Genomic DNA, 12,435 nt, shown 5'->3' with positions numbered 1-12,435 from the left:
ACTGTATGTATGTACTGTACGTATGTATATTTGTATGTCCACAACTCATCCAATTTGGATGTGCTTTTGGTCATAAGAAAGCTTCAATAAATGTTTATCACTAACTCACATTATAACTAACTCTCACATTAAAATATGACTGATATAAAAATAAATCATTTAAATAAACATATTGACAGCATTTCTATTTTAAGTCAGATTAATAGCACACCACTAGTCTAAATCTAGAAACCGGCTAAATAAAGTCTACTTCAAAAATATAGTCCAAGTGGCATCTTGTTCGGTCAACAAAGCTACCGGGCAGACCAGAGACAAATTATAGTCTATCTTTGAGAAATAAAGTCTAAAATTGAACAAACAGTATATTTGACCTGTTGGATATTTCATCGGAGTAGCTGGTAATCTAAAATGGGCTTATTGCCAATAGTAAAATGTTCTAATTTGTCAGAAGAATTTTTGGCAAAATATTGTATATAATCAATTACCTAAGGTAATATGTAAGGTTAATTTGTAAGTACTTTAAAGATATGACTAGAACTTTAGTTTAAAATATAAGTAGAAGACAACTCAAAAGGTGGTAGAACTCTTCATGATTCAACTCCAGAGGCACCATTGACACCTATTTCTGCATTGTAACACCAGTGTTAAGCGCTACTGTGTTCTGTTTTTGGGTATGTGGTAAGGTTATAACCCTTTATATGTGGAGTTTCCACTTAGCCCTCATGGGTAGAAAGGCGGCAGAAGTCATTTACCATCAGGTGGACAGCTCAAGGAAATACTAGTTTTCTCTACGAAGGTTTTCACAATTGTATCGAAATAAAATATTCACTACTTTTGAAGTCAAATCATAATTGTTGGCTACCAATTCGCACTACGCCAGCGCGGTGGACCACGATCTAAACCTCTCTCAATCCGAGAGGATACCCGTGCCCAAACAGTGGGACAGTAATGGGTTAACAATAAGTCATATCTAATATGTAAAATTCTCGTGTCACAATGTTAGTTACCGTACTCCTTCGAAACGGCTTAACCGATTTTCACCAAATTTTATATGCTATATATAAAATAAAATTTATAGTGATAAGGGTTGTTCACCCTTAACATTTTTTTTATTTATATGGCAACACAACGTTTGCCGGGTTAGGTAGTAAACTTATTAAAAACAAGTACCATTAAAATCGGTGCAATTGTTTTGCATCACACTCGAACAAATAGACAACCAACAGCTTCACAATAGTTTAAATTAAAAGACCGCCTCTTTTCATTCTATTGGTTAAGTGCACAAGACATCGATTACGCTCTCATTCACAAGTGCACTTATCCTCGAGTGTAGTGCAAACAAATCATACTAGTAAAGTAATATGCCCTTAACTGCCATCTGTCATCTCAGTGTGAACACAGGTATTCTTTACAATTACGTTGATCCGCCCATTAGCTATTATCGCCTGAACGATAGATGGCTCTTAAACTAACTCTTGGTCGACTGTCGCTCGGGCGACCAATTTGTTGCTTTCGCTTAACGTACAAGTTGCTCAAACGATAGGCAATAAGCGATGAGTTTTATATGAGACTCAAGTAAGGTAAGACTTTTAAAAGGTGGTAGAACTTTGTGGTTCGAGCCGGAGCAACCACACCACGCCTATTTCTGACTTATCACAACTATATTAAGAGCAACGTTTTCCACTTTGAAAGGTGTGGTAAGAAAATGAGCAGAGACATAATACGAGACGTTCCGACTTAGTCCTTTTCTAGTTGCTTAATAGCAACGAATCTGTGGCTCTAATCCTATCTGGCAACTCCACCTGCTGATGGTAAATCTGTTATTCTTTAATTCTGCTATTTCATCTACTAGTCCAAAACATCTTTGCCAACAGATACCTTCTATCATTAGAGAAGAGTTACTTAAGTCCTCCATTACGTAAAGGTAGCGTTGAGGTACGCACAACTACAAAACTAATCTACTATATCTGGACTTTTAGGCAACAACTAATTCTCCACGACTGCTAAAATAGCAAGACTACGTTTACTTAATAAGAGCGGTTGTTTCGCTAGTATTCTATACTAAACGGTCTATTAAGAATAGAAATACTACTATTACGAAATACATTTAATTAGTCCTATAGGCAAACGCCCACGTGACAAGTGAAAGTACTTGTCACGTGGCTTTGTCTTAGTGTGGATTTGGCACGCAGGGGATGTCCTTTTTGGGGTTCCGTACCCAAAGGGTAAAAACGGAACCCTATTACTAAGACTTCGCTGTCTGTCCGTCTGTCACAGGGCTCTACCGCTTAAACCGTAATAGATATACACATGAAATTTTGACAGAAGAGGCATAACGGTGGCAGCTATAACAACAAATACTAAAAATAAAATAAAGTTGAATATTAAAGGGGGTGTCCATACAACAAACCGGATTTTTTCGGCATTTTGCGATCTAACTGTTAAACTGTACTAGGAAGACGGTTGAAATTTTTACAATACGTTTACTACTATAACTGGTATTATAATATGTAAATACAAATAAGAACCATAAAACATATTTTAATATACTTATTTTAATTTAATTATACTTTGATTACGTATAATCGTCGTCCCATCGTCACCCCAACGCCATCTATTTGCGTGTTATATATTGTATATATACTAAGTATTGTTGAAAATTTACGTATCATTCATCATCACCCCAACGCCATCTATTGTTGTTTCATATGACTAAGTATTGTTGAAAATCATAAAATGAATTAAAATAATGACCATTTGGTAGTACGGAAGCCTCCATGTGCGAGTTCGACTCGCACTTGGCGAATTATTATAATATTGAAGTAGTAAACGATTAGTAAGACTTCATTGGAAGTGATTACTGCCGCCCATGTAATTATACCATGATAAAATTAGATCAGGAATATAGGTGGCCTCAGATGCGATACTACACGTCAGGACCAAGTGCAGTGGCCATGGGCGGCAGTAGTCACTTGCCATCAGGTGGACTGCATGCTCGTCTGCTACTCCTATATTATAAAAAAAAAACCTTTCAGACTGCAACCGCAAGAGCAGCGCTTGACACTGATTTTATAAAGCAAAATATTTGTGGCAGAGGTAACTCCGGAATGGAACCAAAAGGGTTCTATCACTTTCAAAGTGTATGCTGCTTCGCTGCGTCAATATTAAAAACCAGAGTCGCATCACAAAGGGTTGTACTACCTTTAGAACAAACTCGCATGAACGTTCACTGCTTCAATATTACAAAAACATGTGATCAGACCATTGTTTTCTCATACGTGACAATGACCAAGGCACCTCAGCCGCAACGTTTGGATGACGCAAGGGGACAATTACACTAGACGTTTCCTTGAACGACTGATAACGTTAATGACGACTTAAGACTTGATCACACTAGACCGTTACTGTGGTTTAATCACTTCATTTGTGTATTTTTTTTTTTATAATATAAGAGTCCAGACGAGCATGCAGTCCACCTGATGGTAAGTGGCTACTGCCGCCCATGGACATCTGTAATCAACCCCAGATAGGATTAGATATTCCTACCTGAGGTCGGCCACAGATGCGCCGCTACCCCTGAGGACTAAGCTGGAACGCCTCGGAAAAGTCTGTCTCCCTTACCACACCCTTCAAACCGGAACACAGCAGCGCCTGCACTGCTGTTATTAGGTAGAAATAGGTGTGGCGGTGGTGCCGCCGGAGTCGAACCACAAAGGGTTCTACCACCTTCAATCGTATTAGTGTAGTTAAGACATTACTGTGCCTCTGCTGGACACGGGTCTGCTCTGAGAATGTGAAGGATTTGGCAAAAGTCAACCGAGATGGATAGTGCCTATTGCTGGTCGCATATAATCCGCGCCAAACTGCTAGTCCGCTCTGAAGTTGTTGCGTGCTGATGTAGTCATACAATTTGCTATAGCGACGCGACTCTGTTCAATATTCGGAGCGGACTACACCCAAGAGAAGGTTTTTTAAAGTTCACTGACGCAGGTTACCTTAGAATGTTTTCCTTCGCCAAAAGAGCAAGTGATAATTAATTTCTAATTTGTTATTATATTTTTTTGACTACTACTCGAATCGCGATTAAAAGGCAGAGTTTAAACCACTTTTTTTACTTTTTTGCTAGAACTTGTTAATTATTAACACTGTTACTGTTATAAGTCTTCGGGAATAAAAACGCATGTGATTTGTCTTCAGGTAGAACTCCAGTCCTATAAGGACTTGTTACAGTTGTCCATGGGCAACAGTGATCGTCAATCATAATATTAGTATACTACCATTAGTTAACTACATCTTCACTATAAAAAAAGATCTACCCACCACATTTTTTTGTCAATCCTAGTAAAACTTAAACCCACAATTACGTTAAATACTTTCAACACAGTTACACCAATGTTCAATATATTTACACATAGTGTGAAATGACGTGTAAAACGCGCACAAAGACAGACGGACAGACGTCAATTCACGCCCTATTTACGGCTGTTGTTTTCGTGTGTTCGTATTGATTGTCGTAACTCGTGGTGCGGTTAGGAGATATTACGATTTGTCACGCTAATTATTAGATTTGGTAGCCGGTTTTATTTTTCGACTGTAAAGGAAGGCTGCAATTATGATTTTGAAGTAACTGTTATTTGTTTTTATAATATAGGAGTAACGTAGGACGAGCATGCAGTCCACTGATGGTAAGTGGCTACTGCCGCCCATGGACATCTCTAATCAACCGCAGATAGGATTAGATATTCCTAACTGAGGTCGGCTACAGATGCGCCGCTACCCCCGAGGCCTAAGCTGGAACGCCTCGGAAAAGTATATCGCCCTTACCACACCCTTACATCAGAACATAGTGTTCAACACTGCTGTTACAAGACAGAAATGGGTGTGACGTTGGTGCCTCTACGAGCAAACATCAAAAAGTTACAACACATAAATTACAATAGGTAGTAGGTACTATACCTACAAATATATAACCACAATGCTATTGTTTCGTGTTAAAAATATTGAAATCATAAATCATTTATTACAGGAAGTTTATGTATAAAAAATATAACTAAATCTACGGTTGCATAGTTAGAGACGAAAGAGAGAACTATAAAAAGATAGTTTTTCAACTACATATATAATTTGAAATTGTGAAATCTATAAGATTAAATTCGACCTACAAAATAATAGTCGATGACAATTACAATATTACTCCAAGTTGGATATGGTATCCTTCGCTAAAGCCTCATAAGACTAGTAGCGACCTCTATGGATCGCTTTCAGACATCCTACACAACTATTTCTACGCTGCCGTGTTATAGTATGTTGCAAGGCGGAGACACTAATCTGAATCGATTTTTTTTCAATGCAGTCTTGCGTGTTAGCGATTTCGCTAACCTCTGGTCTTCAGACCTATTTTGGCTTGATAACAGCGCCCATGAGAGGCAATGACGACTCTATTACCAGATCAACTGCACGCTCATCTGCTACTTCAATTTAAATTTAAAAAAAGATACTTGTTGCTCATCGACCTTTCTATTCTTTTTTTATAATGTATAAAAGTATGTCTCCCTTACCACACCCTTCAAACCAGAACACAACAGCGTTGAACACTGCTATTATGAGGAAGAAATAGGTGAGGCGGTGGTGCCGCCGGAGTCAAACCACAAAGAGTTCTAGCACCTTCAAAATCGATCGATCGATATTCGATCACAAATCTTCCACAGAAGATTTTATCTCTTCACCATCGCATCGCTCCCCACCCACACTACAACCGTTACCCAACGCCCCCTCCTATGATGCATAACGCCGGATACTCGTAACGTGAGCGCAATACGAATCGCTGTAGTCGTGTGACATCATGGCCCTTTACACCACGCAATACGGTTCATAATCGCGTAACGGTGTACGGTAAACGAGTTCATAGTACTCTACATAATGCACGGTGGGTTAGTAGTTTTGATTGGTATTGCATCAGGACTTTTTTTCGTGATGCAAGTGTAGTGATTTCCAGTTAACGTGGTATTTACTGACCAATGCAGGCTATTAACCTTTTGGCTAGTCCTTGCTGGGTCTCTCCCCAAAACCACCGCGACCGCAGACGGTGCTTATTTTTGTAGATCGATTGAGAAATACACGAGCCACAGGACAATAGGAGCCGAAATAGGATGTAGGATGAGCTACCTCGATTTGATCACAAATATTTTTGACAACTTTGACTCAAAAATGTAAGATATATTAAAACTATATTGCAACCTTATAAGTAGTTTCCCAAATAATATATTTTATAACGATAGGAACCACCGCCTTTAGCGCAGCTTCTAGAGGTGAACCACAAACGATTCAACCATCTTACACCTATCCTATCCTATACCTGTACAAAAATGTAATGTCAATGCAAATCCAATTAATCTCCCTACATCTATTTATTACACAAAACTCACTACAAAACATCCTTTAAATCTAAACGCTGAATCCAAGTAACTAAGCTGTGAACACCAGAAAACCAGTACCACCGGCCTGTACATACACATAGTATACTCCTCGACAAATTGCTAGTCCGCTCTGAAGTTGTTGCGAACAGGTGTAGTCATACAATTTACTCGACGCGATTCATTTCTATATTCAGAGCGGCCTAGCACTTTTACGCGGACTATAACACACTACCTACTTGTACATATGTCGTTTATCGAGCGCGGGCCCCGCCTGGGCCGCGACAACGAAGACATCACCGATCGCCACTTAATAATTCACCCTCTGTCAATTATTATTACAATCTAGATATATTTTTCCTATACTCTGGAAATGCCTGGATTATTGAATGATTCAGATTTTTAACTCTGAATAATGCCTCATTATTCGATTTATCCTAGTTTTACTTACCAAAGATTGTAAAACGACAGTGTCTTGTATGAAGAAATTGTCAAATGTCTATCTATCTATGGTGGGAAAAACATTTGGTAGATTGATTAATAATAACGGGGGTAAGTTTTTATGTTATGAGGGTCATCTTCTCTTTCTTTATAACAACAGAATTGAGCGGTAGGTTCTGAAGGTGGTATTAGAGATATACTTTACGAGGTACATACAACATACACTACGTACACTACATTACGGTAGTAATATTTAACATTAACATATGTTATCATACAAAGTTCTAAATTTGTCAACTATTAACCTAGAAAAATTTACAATTTCTGAACTTTGATAGGCAAAAATTGGCCAAGATTGAAGGGGTATCGGAGACATGAGTCGTCAAAAACAACGTATCGGAGACATGAGAACTCTAATCTTGCTCAAGATTGATTACGAGTGTCCTTGGATGGCATTGACCACTTACCATCAAGTAGACTGAATGCACGTTTGGCACTCTTATCTTATACAAATAATATATTTATCTTTCTCTAAATTTCCAATAAGTACATTGACCATTAGCAGCCTCAACAGACATAACAGAGTATGTAAAACACCCACAGATATAAAAGATTTGAAACCAACGCAACGCCTTTGAAGATCTCTTTTTCTCCCTTCAAGAGTCCCGTGCCATAGCGTTCCGGGAATACCTCGGAAGGGTGTTCAATATCTCTGTAATGTTACTGTATCTACTATTGATTTGCTAAACATAGTAATTGCTTAAACCCCGTCGCAAGCAACTGGTTAGCATTGCTATAGAAATACAGGTGTACGGCTGATCGCCAGTTGGCTACTATGCGATAGTTGCGTTGGCTACTTTGTCTAAGCTACTGAGCAGATGCTTAAGCCGCTTACGCACGGACGACCAATTTGTCGTTTAAGAGACCGACGAGTCGTACATGTTTGATTTATATAAAAAAGCCTGTCAACCGATAATCACATGTACATGTGATGTACAATACATGTACATGTTAACCATTAATTAATCGCTAAATCTAAGTTGCTCAAGATAGTAGCCAATGGGCGGTCAACCTAATAATTAACTGTGTTCTGTAACTGTTCTATACTTACTTTATTTATTCGATTAAATGCACAAATTAATTTAAAAGCGAATTTATTCAAATATTTATATTATTACATCACGATGATTCATACACACATTCTAAAAAATCACGAAAGTTAATACAGAATATAGGGAAGTCATTTCGTAAATTGACCACATATCTGTTGCTGCCCCCGATGACTAAGTTGGAACGCCCCATATTACTATCCACCTTACTACACTTTACAGAGCTTAGCAATATTACAACGACAGAAACAGTAGTATTAATCACCATGCTCTAATACCATCAAATTAGCCTTTACGAGACATTGACTTCGAACTATGTATGTATGTACTATGTAGTATGTAGTGTGCAAGCCGCTCCCTATCCGGTCGGAAAACTATGCAATCTCTACGCTTGCAAAGTAAAATGGCAGACGCTTACACACAATCACCAACACAACACATCTCGTACATCATCAGGAAGCAACACCGTTCCGCTCAGCTCCGACAAAAAATCGACAAAAAGCGATTGCAACAGGATTGTCCGACAATGAGCAGACTCACCTTAGTCCATCATCGCCGGAAGGACAACAGCAGGCCGGTTGGTCTCGTTCGTTTCCCAATCAATTCGTAAAGGATCACTATCACAGAACGCTGTTAAAACGTGTTAGTTGCAAGATGTCGCGCGATCAGGAGGCCGGGCTCGAACTACGCAGGTCCCTCCCAGGTAACCGGCACATGCGCGCTCCCCGGGCAGCCAGGGGGCATGCGCGGATCGTAGACTCGACACGCGAGGCGGGACCAATGCGCCGGTACGAAACGCATATTGTGCATCGGCGCCGGCCACCGCCTTAAATATATAGTGGCGTACAATTCGATAGTATTGTACTATTTTTTGGTCAATTGTACTCATAGATAATTAAAGATTACTCACTCCTAACAAGAAAATGTACCCAGTTTTGAGAATTGAAATAGTTGCGTAAAAAAACTTTTGCCACGTCTCCGTACTAAAATGTCCCTAAAATATGCGAAATAATTATTTATTTATTACGTAAATTACGCAGTATTTGTTATTTATTCGTAAATTTTCTCTAAAAATGTTTTTATTTGTCAAGAATTAAAAAAAATAACTTACTAAAATGAGCCGCTTGTGGCTTCATTCAATTTCAAGGCGGCGAAGTATCTTTACTAATCTATGATTGTACTATATATTATCTATACTAATATTATAAAGAGGAAAACTTTGTTTCTTTGTTTGATTGTAATGAATAAGCTCAAAAACTACTGGACCGATTTCAAAAATTCTTTCACCGTTCGAAAGCTACATTATCCACGAGTAACATAGGCTATATTTTTGATAAATAGATTTTGAGGCGGTACAAAGTTTACCGGGTCAGCTAGTAGGAAAATAAAGTACCTAGTATATTTTCATCGCTAATTCATATGTTGTAATTGTCACATAGAAATCGCTTCATGAACAATTTTCCATATTTAGTAGGTAAGAAATAGATCGGAAAAAAAGCCTTTACAAATAATGAGTAAATTTGGCGAAAAAAAATTTTTTTTGTCTAAATACAAATTTCTTTTAAAATAGGCAACCCTACTTTCAACCCTTATTACGTCCTCATCAACCTATTACACGTCCAACCCTTATTAAATATTCCGTTTTTTCTACCAACGAATACAGCTAAGGTACAATACCTATGTGTCTTCAATCGTATAGATTATCTAGCCACCTATGTCTCATATCGATAGCCTATACACTTTGCCCTTTAGAAATAAGAAACAACAAGATTATGATCACGTATTCAATAAATATAAAATACATATATATATATATATCTTTAGTTAGCCGTTGTAACTTAAGTGTCTATTCGATTTCTATTATTACATTCCTTTATTGCAAATAATAGAACAAAAAAATCAAGCACGTTAAATAAAATTAAATATATTTTTAGCTGGTTAATAGTGAAATCGATTTACCCCCGTTCTTAATATTCAATCTATCTTACGAAAATTCCTACGTAAGAATTATAGAACTCAAATATCTAAACCTACACTAACATTCAAAAATTACCCGGAAGAAATATAATTTTATAATCTACTTAGTCGGGAACAGAACCAAGAACCTTTTACGTGAGCGTTACAGACCGAAACGGCCAACCTCGGAACCCAATTACAAAGACCTTTAACCACACATCACTAAATTCAATTCAAAGGGTCTCATAGATGCCGCACGCAGCAATTTATTCTTTCTTTGTTTTTAACATTTTCTTTGATTCTTTCTTTCATTTCATAGAAACTTCTACTCCAAAACAAGTCTCGTACACCTTTCTAGTTATCAAGTAACACAAAAATGTTGACTAAAAAAGCCCCCAAATTATTCTAATGGGCGTTTAACACGACTAACTGTTATGGTTGTATTACATTTTATTTTTATGGGCGCAATAGGTCAAGTGTTGAAAACAGTGAAAGCAATGCCACATAGCACTTTACCAACATTATTTCGAAACTATGAGTATAAAAAACCCTAAAAAGCGCATGTCCTTATATTGTAATTATGGGTGTCTCAAAATCGATAATGTAGTAGAACTCTATGTACCGAATTCTATGTAGTAGAACATTGAGTAACTATGTATTTTCATTTGAATGTTATGTAGTTAAATTTGAATGTCTTACAAAAAATGTTCCACCAGGAGAACCTTTTCTTTTTTGCCAACATGCTTCAGAGAATATTTATTTCGACCCCCATAGCATAAGAACTATATTTTGGATTGGCTTATTCCTTTCAGCGACCTCGACTACGCCAGTGCTGTTGGAGCCCCCACCCCCCTTTTTTATAATATAAGAGTAGCATGCAGTATACCTGATGGTAAGTGGCTACTGCCGCCCATGGACATCTGTAATCAACCCCAGATAAGATTAGATATTCCTACCTGAGGTCGGCCACAGATGCGCCGCTACCCCCGAGGACTAAGCTGGAACGCCTCGGAAAAGTCTGTCTCCCTTACCACACCCTTCAAACCGGAACACAGCAGCGCCTAACGCTGCTGTTATTATGTAGAAATAGGTGTGGCGGTGGTGCCGCCGGAGTCGAACCACAAAGGGTTCTACCACCTTCACAAACTACCAACCCTTAACAAAGCTAGAGCCAGAATAAATTCTATATAGGGTTTATTTTATTAATTCTTCGTGAGAGAGCTCCAAAAATGATTCATAAGGAAGTGTGTTCCACATTTTATTCTATTAATTGAACTATTAAAATGTATTTACTTCAAGTACATTTGAAGTATTATGTGTATGAATAAATTAAAATGATGAAGCACAGTAATGATTCACCATCAATCCATTACTGTACCTTAATAGGAATAGGGTAAAAGGACTCCACCCTTTTACTTTTTAAAAGTGTAATGAGAAGGACATAAAGAGAGACTTATTGATATGACGTATTTGTAGATTTAACACATCTTTTAGAACATGTGAAGATGAAAACACATATTGTCTAAGAGTTATTAGCTAAAAACTGTGAACTAAAAGGAAACATAACGAATAAGCTATTAAGGCCCGTTAAAAAAAGATATCTTTAAATTTATTTATATTCATCATAAATCTTGGAACAAAAACACACTTGTAAAAAAAACATTCATCATTTAAATTGGTTATTATCAACTCACTACAGTCCCACTGCTGAGCATGCCTCTAACAACAACCTAAAAGCAAGAACTCCTTCAATTTAGAAATAGGTGTGATCTTAGTCTCCTACTGTACAAATCATGCAAATAGAGATTTTTTTCAAAATCAACGCTCACATAGAATTGAAATCTTGTAAGCAGCTTTATTCTGAGTAACTCAGTCACACCACACCCACTAAACAAGAACACAGTAGTGCCACTATGAGAATTAAATAGACATTTATAAGGTGGTAGAATCTTTTGTGGTTCAACTCCGATTGCAACCTTGCCACACCTATTTCTGCCTAATAACATGCTAAGCGCTGCTGTGGTTTAAGGGAGGCATACTTTTTCAAGGTGTTCCATCATAGTCCTCAGGGGTAGCAGTGCATCTGTGACCGACCTCATGTAGGAATATCTAATCCTGGGTTTGATTACAGATATCCATGGGCGGCAATAGCCACTTACCATCAGGTGGACTGCATGCTCGTCTGCTACTCCTATATTATAAAAAAAATTAAAAAAATGAAAGTTTTCCTTACAACAATACAATGTAATAAGCCCATAAATTACACCTATGGTTGCAACAATGGCAATTATGTCATTCACCATCATTAAGATAATAGAAGAGACATTTTACATTCACGCCACACTCTAATTATGGGTCTCTTTGTGTTTTGAAATCATACTGGTTAAATTTGTAGCAACAATGCAATTATGCTTTTTTAAACACCATTTTACATATTAAGTAGAGGGAACTATGTGCTTACTTTGGGTTATATATAAATATAAATTGTCTATTAAATTAAGATAGTTCTCCAATAT

The 12,435-nt window shown here is 37.5% G+C and overlaps 1 protein-coding gene across 3 annotated transcripts in view; it reads right to left on the bottom strand.

Moving 5' to 3' along the window:
- The window catches only part of Gbeta13F (guanine nucleotide-binding protein subunit beta-1), a 37,741-nt gene that overhangs the window by 19,684 nt on the left and 5,622 nt on the right, over positions 1-12,435 (bottom strand). The window contains exon 1 of one of the 3 annotated variants that reach the window (XM_073089903.1): positions 8,504-8,659. The exons of the other annotated variants lie outside the window; for them this stretch is intronic. The gene's annotated coding sequence lies outside the window, so the exon portion shown is untranslated. Of the gene's footprint in view, positions 1-8,503; positions 8,660-12,435 lie in introns of those variants that run through there. 3 annotated transcript variants of the gene reach the window in all.

This window comes from Epargyreus clarus, unplaced genomic scaffold (genome assembly GCF_041222505.1).
Source record: "Epargyreus clarus isolate Ecla_fem2 unplaced genomic scaffold, WU_Ecla_fem_2.2 ptg000031l, whole genome shotgun sequence".
NCBI classification, from domain to species: Eukaryota; Metazoa; Arthropoda; class Insecta; order Lepidoptera; family Hesperiidae; genus Epargyreus; species Epargyreus clarus.
The sequence above is the reverse complement of the archived record's forward strand: the minus strand, read 5'-3'. Positions and strand labels throughout refer to the sequence as shown.